Source organism: Artemia sp. Qi Xiang Cuo, chromosome 13 (genome assembly GCF_049724085.1).
Source record: "Artemia sp. Qi Xiang Cuo chromosome 13, ASM4972408v1, whole genome shotgun sequence".
In the NCBI taxonomy this organism is placed as follows: Eukaryota; Metazoa; Arthropoda; class Branchiopoda; order Anostraca; family Artemiidae; genus Artemia; species Artemia sp. Qi Xiang Cuo.
The window spans coordinates 50368948-50378552 of record NC_142806.1 but is presented as its reverse complement, the minus strand read 5'-3'; the positions used below and the strand labels follow the sequence as shown (position 1 = coordinate 50378552).

Below are 9605 nucleotides of genomic sequence, written 5' to 3'. Positions count from 1 at the left end.
GTCCAAACAAAACTTCTATTAGTAACTACTGCATAAGATCCTCTTGAATAACACCATTTTTGATGAAATATGTGGATCTTTATGTGCCACATACCCATGCACGCTTTTCAGTTAGTATAGGCTAGAGTTCGTTCTTTATTGTAATTTTTTCTTATGTTTGTTTCGGTAATCTTCATCATTATCATACCGTTCCTTGCTCTTTTGTCTAGCCTTCTCAATTGTTGCTTCTCTATAAAGTTTATCATTATGATAACGCTCCTTGATCTTTTGTCTAGCCTGCTCAATTCTTGCTTCTCTGTAATATTCATCATTATCATACCGTTCCTTGCTCTTTTGTCTAGCCTGCTCAATTGTTGCTTCTCTGTAATCTTCATCATTACCATACCGTTCCTTGATCTTTTGTTTGGCTATCTCAATTTTCGCATGTCTATAATCTTCATCATTGTGATAACACATCTTGCTGTTTTGTTTGATTACTTCTCGATACGCCTGGTCGGTTGAATACCTTTGCTTTTTTCTTTTCGAGATACTATCTCTGTTGTTTGTGTAGTACTGTTTTTTCAATTTGCGTGCAGCTTGCTTGATTGAAACCATTATGTAATTATGAATGTGAACATTTACAGTTCTGACGCTTCTTATATAGTAGTTATGACGTCACAGCGTAATGATTTTATTGACGTCATAGCGCAATGATATTATTTCATGACGTCTTCAGAAACAACAATATAATTTCGTGTTTTTCTATTCATGTCATAGATCTAATATAAAACTATGACGACATTCAATATTTATCTAGTAGGGTTTCAGACAAGGTAATTCTAATGATGTACTTTTGTTTTGATCTGACTCTATTTTTAGGAGTTTGGTTATATTTCTTAGCATTGGACTGATCGTCTCTTACTAGATTGCTAGCTACTGCTGCAACCCGGATTCACATATATATTATTTATGAGAAGCAACGTGGCCGAGTGGTCCAAGGCACTGGTGTTAGCCACCAGTCTCTTCGGAGGCGTGGGTTCAAATCTTACCGCTGGTATACGATTATGTTTGAAAGACTGCAGTTTGAAAAGACATCGAAAATGCAGTTTTTGGTGGAAAAATTTATTCTCTTTTAGAAATAATTTATTTTAGTTACAAAAGGTTTTTAACCCAATTAATTTCCTTTAAAATGAGCTATTGAACAACCCTCTACGATGTTCCAGTGCCAAGCTATCTCTGGAAACAAAGAAAAAAAGAAAAAAAGAAAAAAATATCCCGTTTAGGAAGAATGTTGTAGTAGCTGCCACTTTTCTTGATTTTCAAGCCAATATATTTCCCTTTCTGTTCAAGCCAAGGGACAGAAAGTTTCCTATACAGTGATTTCGGACAAGGCAGTTCTAATGGTGTACTTTTTGTTTTGATCTAACTCCTTTTTTAGGAACTATGGGTTTTTACATTTCTTAACATTGGACGTGATCGTCTCTTACTAGGTTGCTAGCTACCGCTGCAACCCGGATATGGAAAGACATCAAAAATACAGTTTTTAGTGGAAAAATTTATCCTGTTTTAAAGTAAATTAGTTACAAAAGGTTTTTAACCCAATTAATTTCCTTTAAAATGAGCCATTGAACAACTTTCTACGATGTTCCAGTGCAAAGCTATCTCTGGATAACAAGAAAGAAAAAAAATATCCAGTTTAGGCAGAATGTTGTAGTAGCTGCCACTTTTCTTGATTTTCAAGCCAATATATTTCCCTTGCTTTTCAAGCCAGATGACAGAAAGTTTCCTATACAGGGGTTTCGGACAAGGCGGTTCTAGTAGTGTACTTCTTGTTTTGATCTGACTCCTTTTTTAGGAGCTTTGATTTTTTATATTTCTTAACATTGGACTTGATCGTCTCTTACTAGGTTGCTAGCTACCGCTACAACCCGGATTTCCTGTAATTCCTGCTACTATGGGCTAAGGTTCGTTCTTTCATGTAAAAGCATTCTTCAATAGTTGTCTCGTACTTTTCAGGACAGTTTGTTCTACTACACAGAGAATTTTTTGCCAAATATTCAGTAGAACTAAAAGAACTGTTTAAAACACAGTTAGAAATGCTTTTTTCTTGAGTCGGTGCTCCAGGAATTTGTTCTAAATCATTAGTCTTACAAACACATTTACTAATAACCCTAACAGGCTCGTTTTCGCCATAATTGAAAAACATTGCTTTTCCTTCGCTGTTGATAGGTATGGTTGTGTATATGTTTTTATTGCTGCTACATAAACTGCAATTGCTCCTTCCAAAATTAATATACGAATTTTCAAAGAAGTACGCCTCCGTATATTCACTGTGTTGTCGAACATTTTCCATTGCATCTGTAAACTGTTCCGCAGTTGCCAATCCATACCTTGGAAGCTTTTCATTAAACTGACAACATTTCTTTTGGATATTACTATGAAGCTTTGCCAAGGAATTTCTAGCCGACTTTTCAACAGCATCCGCTCTTTCAAAGAGAATTTTAATCTGTAATTTTGAATACTTTTCGTGATCCTGGTAAAACATGCGTAAAATGTTTCTCAATTTACGAAGATCAGCCTGCATTTTCGCCAAATTCTTGTATTTCTGAATGTAATTTTTCCCTTTGTCCTTATGCGTTCTTCGGTACAACCTCGCAGAGAATTTAATTTTTTCATTATAGCTTTTGTCACCCCAGTATCTACCCATTATTCTGGTAGCAACTTTTTTCTTATGTTTGTTTCGGTAATCTTCATCATTATCATACCGTTCCCTGCTCTTTTGTCTAGCCTGCTCAATTCTTGCTTCTCTGTAATGTTCATCATTACCATACCGTTCCTTGATCTTTTGTTTGGCTGTCTCAATTTTTGCATGTCTATAATCTTCATCATTGTGATAACGTTCCCTGCTCTTTTGTCTAGCCTGCTCAATTGTTGCTTCTCTATAAGGTTTATCATTGTGATAACGCTCCTTGATCTTTTGTTTAGCCTGCTCAATTCTTGCTTCTCTGTAATGTTCATCATTACCATACCGTTCCTTGATCTTTTGTTTGGCTGTCTCAATTTTTGCATGTCTATAATCTTCATCATTGTGATAACACATCTTGCTGTTTTCTTTTGCTCTCTCAATTATTACTTCTCGATACGCCTGGTCGGTTGAATACCTTTGCTTTTTTCTTTTCAAGTTACTATCTCTGTTGTTTGTGTAGTACTCTTTCTTCAACTTGCGTATAGCCTGCTTTGATCTAACCATTATTCTAATCAAGAATGAGAGAATTTTCAGTTTTGACTTTCCTTATATACTAATTATGACGTCACTCTATTCACGTCATAACTCTAATATAAAACTATGATGACGTTCATTATTTATCTAGTAGGGTTTCAGACAAGGTATTTCTAATGATGTACTTTTGTTTTGATCTGACTCTATTTTTAGGAGTTTTGGGTTTTTATATTTCTTAGCATTGGACTGATCGTCTCTTACTAGGTTGCTAGCTACTGCTGCAACCCAAATTCACATATATATTTATTTATGAGAGGCAGCCTGGCCGAGTGGTCCAAGGCACTGGTGTTAGCCACCAGTCTCTTCAGAGGCGTGGGTTCAATTCTTACCGCTGGTATACGATTATGTTTGAAAGACTGCAGTGTGAAAAGACATCAAAATGCAGTTTTTGGTGGAAAAATTTATTCTCTTTTAGAAATAATTTATTTTAGTTACTATAGATTTTTAACCCAATTAATTTCCTTTAAAATGAGCTATTGAACAACCCTCTACGATGTTCCAGTGCCAAGCTATCTCTGGATACAAAAGAAAAAAAAAGAAAAAAAGAAAAAAATATCCCGTTTAGGCAGAATGTTGTAGTAGCTGCCACTTTTCTTGATTTTCAAGCCAATATATTTCCCTTGCTGTTCAAGCCAAGGGACAGAAATTTTACTATGCAGGGGTTTCGGACAAGGCGGTTCTAATGGTGTATCTGACTGAATGGTGATCTGACTCTTTTTTTAAGAACTATAGGTTTTTATATTTCTTAACATTGGACGTGATCGTCTCTTACTAGGTTGCTAGCTACCGCTGCAACCCGGATTCTAATGGTGTAATTTTTGTTTTGATCTGACTCTTTTCTCAGGAGTTAGGGGTTTTTATATTTCTTAACATTGGACGTGATCGTCTCTTACTAGGTTGCTAGCTACCGCTGCAACCCGGATAACTGGTATTTTAAAGCGCTGAGATACAGATTAAAGTGCTCAGAACTTTACTTTTAGTTGCTCTTTACTTTCAGTTAAAGTTTTTTATTTATTTGATGAACTAAAGAAAACAAGACGCTCACTATATGCGGCGATGAAGCCTAATAATCTGAAAATAACAACAAGGAAATCCCGGAATCCTAGAACAAAAGTCATTGAATATTGAGTCAGTCTGTATACTGCTTTAAACTTAAAATCTACAGCCAAGTCTACATAGGACGCTGTCAAATTTGTAGTTTAATTTTTTTTTAATTAAACGTCATTGAGCGAATCAATTGACAAATTACGTCATTATTTGCCTTAAGGCAGTTTTTTCTAGGATTATTTTTTTGTCTTTTTAAAATCAAAAAATTAAAAAGAGCAATTTTCCTTCGCTTCTTGGAACTTTAAGTTTTAGCGATTCTGCGAGGAAAACGTTTATCGAGTTCAAATCCTTCCCTAGGCTTGCTTTCCACATGACCCAGGCCAAGATAACAGACGAAGAAACATTTTAGACTGTAGCCAGTGGTGGTGAAACATGGTCCTTAGTACAGTAATTGCTATAATTTCTGATGGGCTGCCTCATGCAGCATCAGTGCAGGATGATGAACAGGGTAGAAGTTTGGTTGACTATCAGAACCAGGCAAAAATGTTGATGAAGATGTTCGACGCACGTGGTCCGGAGAGATGTTCAATTGAAACCCGACTTTTTAGTTTCCATTATTTAATCAAAGATGAGGTGTGCTACCTAGTGTTGTCAGAGAAAACATTTTCACATAAACTAGCATTTTCATATCTGGATGATCTGCAGCAAGAATTTAGCTCTCAGTATGGTAGAAAAGTTGTCACTGTTTCTAGGCCATATTCTTTTATTGAATTTGACAATTATATACAAAAAGCAAAGAAAACATACATAGATCCCCGTACGAGGAGAAACCTTGGCACCTTAAACAACGAACTTTTAAATGTTCAGAAAATTATGGTTCAAAATATTGACGATGTTTTGCAGCGAGGAACACTTTTGTCTGAACTCGACAACAAAGCTCAGAATTTGGCGACGCTATCGACCAACTACAAAAAAGATGCGCGACACTTAAACCGTCAGTCTACAATTTTTATAATTGGTGGCGCATGTTTTGTTTTGTTCTTTTTGTGGTGGATTTTCTTTTAATTTTTTTATCTCTGCCAGTGTTTCATTTGTGTAACTTCGAAATTTGTGTTTCCTTCGGGATTTTTTTTTTTATAAAAAAAAAATGTTTTAGTGTTTGTAGTAATCATAAAAGGGAAAATAAAAAATATATTAAGAGTTCTTTTTAGTATCTGTTTCTGTCAAAATCGCCATTTTAAAGCTTCAACTTTTTCCTCTTAAAGTGTTTGAATATGGACCTTGAAAAACGTCCGATTTCGAAAGAGGTTCAGGTTGAAGCCACTGTTAGTAAAATAACATCAAACCGGGCAGGTGCATAATGTAAAAAGGATATAAGGTCAGACCAAGGAAGATCATTTTTTAACCGAAGTCGAGGATATTCAGATTTTCAAAGAGGCCGAGGACAGTCATATTTTCAAAATAGACGAAATGGGTCAGATAATGACAGAGGAAGAGGAACGTTAGATTTTAACAGAGGTCAAGAAAGGTCAGATGTTAACAGAGGCCGAGGAGGGCCAGATTTTCAAACTGTCCGAAAAGGGTCAAATTTTCAAAATGGCCTAGAAGGGTCAGATAATAACAGAGGAATAGGACGGTTAGATTTTAACAGAGGCCGAGGAGGATCAGATTTTCAAAGAGACCAAGGAGGTTTACATTTTCAAAATGACCGAGAAGGCTTATATAATAACAGAGGAAGAGGACGGTTAGATTTTAATAGAAGCCGAGGAAGGTCAAATTGTCAAAGAGGCCGAGGAGGATCAGATTGTTATAGAGGCCGAGAAGGTTCACATTTTCAAAATAGCCAAGAAGTGTCAGATTTTCAGAATGACAGAGAAGGGTCGGACAATAACAGAGGAAGAGGAAGGTTGGATTTTAACAGAGGTCGAGGAAGAACAAATTTTAACAGACCAAGGAAGGTCAGATTTTCAAAGAGTCCAAGAAAGGTCAGATAATAACAAAGGAAGAGAAAGTTTAGCTTTTAACAGAGGCCGAGGAAGGTCAGATTTCTGAAGCGACCGAAGAGAGTCAGATTTTAATAATGACTGAGAAGGGTTCATATAATAGCTGAGGCGGAGGAAGGTTAAATCTTAACAGAGGCCGAGAAGGGTCAGATTTTCATAGAGGTCGGTTAATAGAGGAGGAGAAATGTCAGATTTTGAACTAGACATATACTGCCGACATATTGCACATTTAAGTAACATTAAAATTTAATCAGGTAATAAGGATAATTTGTGGTGATGTGGTGATTATCACGAATAACTATTGATTTTTGTAGTCTATTCGATAAACAGTAAGGTCATGTGAGAATTTGTCTTTGTTAATATCGTCCGATTTGTGATCATAACGACGGCGTTGCTTTTGTTTTTCATCATCCGGTAGAGATGCAATTGAATTGTATCGCATTGGAAAACCGATGCGGCATTGCAGTTTTCCATCTTTATTAATCATACAACTGGTGTTTGAATATAACTCCCTACAGGATGATCAGAAGGATATCTGCACAATGTCCCAAGAAAAACTTGGGGCATTATTTTTGTAAGTACCGAAGCATAACGTTAAAACTAAAACAATTTTCTTTTACAAAAACTGCATCTTTGCATATATGATGAATGACATCATTATCGTTTGCTGCAACCATAAATGACGTTGTAATAAAACTATGATGATGTCAATTGCATTCAGGGTTCCTTTTTTACTATATTCAGCTAAGAAAAGCCGAAGACTTTTCCTTGTTTGATTAATAATTTAGAGAGTGATTTTAAACAGTCAAATGACCGTCTCAATTCTAAGCATTGTATGTATATATTTTCAGGCCAGTTCCAGTGGAGGACCCAGGGGGGCGATGGGGTCGCCCCCCCCCCTCTAGAGTAGTCTAAAGTAGTCCAATTTACTTAATTAACTCAAGTTTGCGTTAATTAAACTTGCTCCTAACGCAAGGTTATCGGATCAACCTATTTTGCCCCCCCCCCAATTTTTTTTATCGGCTCAACCTGTTTTGCCCCCCCCCTAACAAAATCCTGGATCCGCTCCTGGCCAGTTCTCATATATCCGCTAATTATTTTGGTCTAGATAAGTACAGAGTCTTATCTAGTGTGGTACAAAATGTTTTCAACACAAAGTTATGTGGCTGGAGAGGAGGGGTAAACCGCCTCAAAAAGTGTATTTTCTATTCGTTTTTAGTTTTAATTTCGTTTTATAACCCGTCCGGCTTGACTTTAGAGTCTTTGGGCGTAATAGCCTTAGACTATAAATTAGTATTTTCTAAATTTTCCCTATTAGAGAGGAAAATATCCCCCCCCCGTCCGCACTTGTTACTTCGTCAACCACAAATCCAGAGTTATTAAGGGAAACTGGGTAATGAAATTCGAAATAGGCGATGAATTTCAACTTAGTAAATGTAACTTCTGTATGCAAAATTGTGTACTGTAAAGTTGAGCAATGAATTTAATACGTAAAAAAAAAATTACCTTAGGTAATCCACCCTCCAATAAGAGAATAGGATACTTTTCCTAGTAGATGGTTTTGATTTTGAGATAAGAAGTCTCTTCGTGCTTAGTCTCAACTTTGTTCAACTTTTTTTTTATTTAAAATTTAGTGTTTTTCGCTGAAACATAGTTTCTGCTAACAGAGAGGAGTTGATAGGCAGGTAGATGTAGCACTTTTGTTTAAAATTACAGCTGCCGCTGCAACCTGGATACCGCTACAATCTGGATAGCTTGTAGCAAGCCCTGGAACCACCGTACATAAGTTACTATGGGCGAGAGATCGTTCTTTACTGTACACAAAATCCCGTGTCGAGTATCTAAAACCTAGCATAAAACAAAACTAATTTTAAAATTTTCAGGTATTTATCTTGTTTGAATTACAAAATTATTATTATTGGTTAGACATCATAAATATTTTTGCAGTTTACATAATAATTTTAGCGATTCTGGACTGAAAACTAAAATAATTGCAATTATGAGACAATAATATGGAGATATGTACTTTACGGGTTACAAACCAAAAAAAGTTTGGTTCCAGGATACAATAATAAATTTGAACTGAGATGAAAAAAATTTTTCTTCCAGGAGACAAAAAGCAAAACTAATTTTAGAATTTTCATGGATTTTTGTTGTTTAAATTAAAAAATTACTATTACTGATTAGGCATCATAAATATTTTTGCAGTTTACATAATAATTTTAGCGATTAAGCCAAAAAAGAAAATTTTGGTTCCAGGAGTTTCGGTTACTATTGAGACAAGTAGCTATTATTACTATAGAGTTCATTACCATGAACTGTTTTATTGCTTCAAAATTCAAATATCTTTGAAAAGACTGCAGTATGAAAATACATCAAAAATGCAATTTTTTTGACAAAATTGATTCTACTTTAAAAAGTATTTAATTTTTAATTACAAAAGTGACTAGATGTTACAATTTCCTTTAAAATAAGCTATTATACAGCTCTCTATGATTTTCTAGTGCCCAGCTAGCTGAGGAGAAAAATCAAGCGGAAAGAAAAAAATATCCCGTTTGTGGAGAATAACGTGGTAAAAGTCTATTTTCTTGATTTTCAAGCCAATATATTTTCTTTGTTATTCAAGCCAAAGGGTGGTAAGTTTCTTTTATAGAGGATTCGGACAAGGCGGTTCTAATGGTGTACTATTTGTTTTGATCTGACTCTTTTTTTAGGAGTTGGGGGGTTTTATATTTCTTAACATTGGAGGTGATCGTCTCTTACTAGGTTGCTAGCTACCGCTGCAACCCGGAACCACTTCAACCCGGATTAATTTATTTTAATTACTAAAGATTTTTGATCCAATTTATTTCCTTTAAAATGAGCTATTGAACAATAATCTACAATGTTCCAGTGCCAAGCTATCTCTGGAAAAGAAGAAAACAAAATATGCCGTTTGTGGAGAATAACGTGGTTAAAGTCAATTTTCTTGATTTTCAAGCCAATATATTTCCCTTGCTGTTCAAGCCAAATGACAGAGAGTTTCCTATTCAGGGGTTTCAGACAAGGCGGTTCTAATGGTGTACTTTTTGTCTTGATCTGACTCTTTTTTTAGGAGTTGGGGGGTTTTATATTTCTTAACATTGGAGGTGATCGTCTCATACTAGGTTGCTAGCTACCGATGCAACCCGGATTCCTTCGCTGTTCATATGCTTTTAAATTTTAAATTTGAAAAGAAACTTTTTTAGTTACCCCCTAGCTAAAATAATGGAGATTATATGAATGAACCACAGGGTTCAGCTCCTTTGGACTTGAGC

The 9605-nt window shown here is 35.5% G+C and overlaps 1 pseudogene; it reads left to right on the top strand.

The window, feature by feature from the left end:
* Positions 1 to 4738: 4738 nt before the first annotated feature.
* On the top strand, positions 4739 to 5371 carry LOC148945382 (vesicle-trafficking protein SEC22b pseudogene; annotated as a pseudogene).
* The last annotated feature ends 4234 nt before the right edge of the window (positions 5372 to 9605 follow it).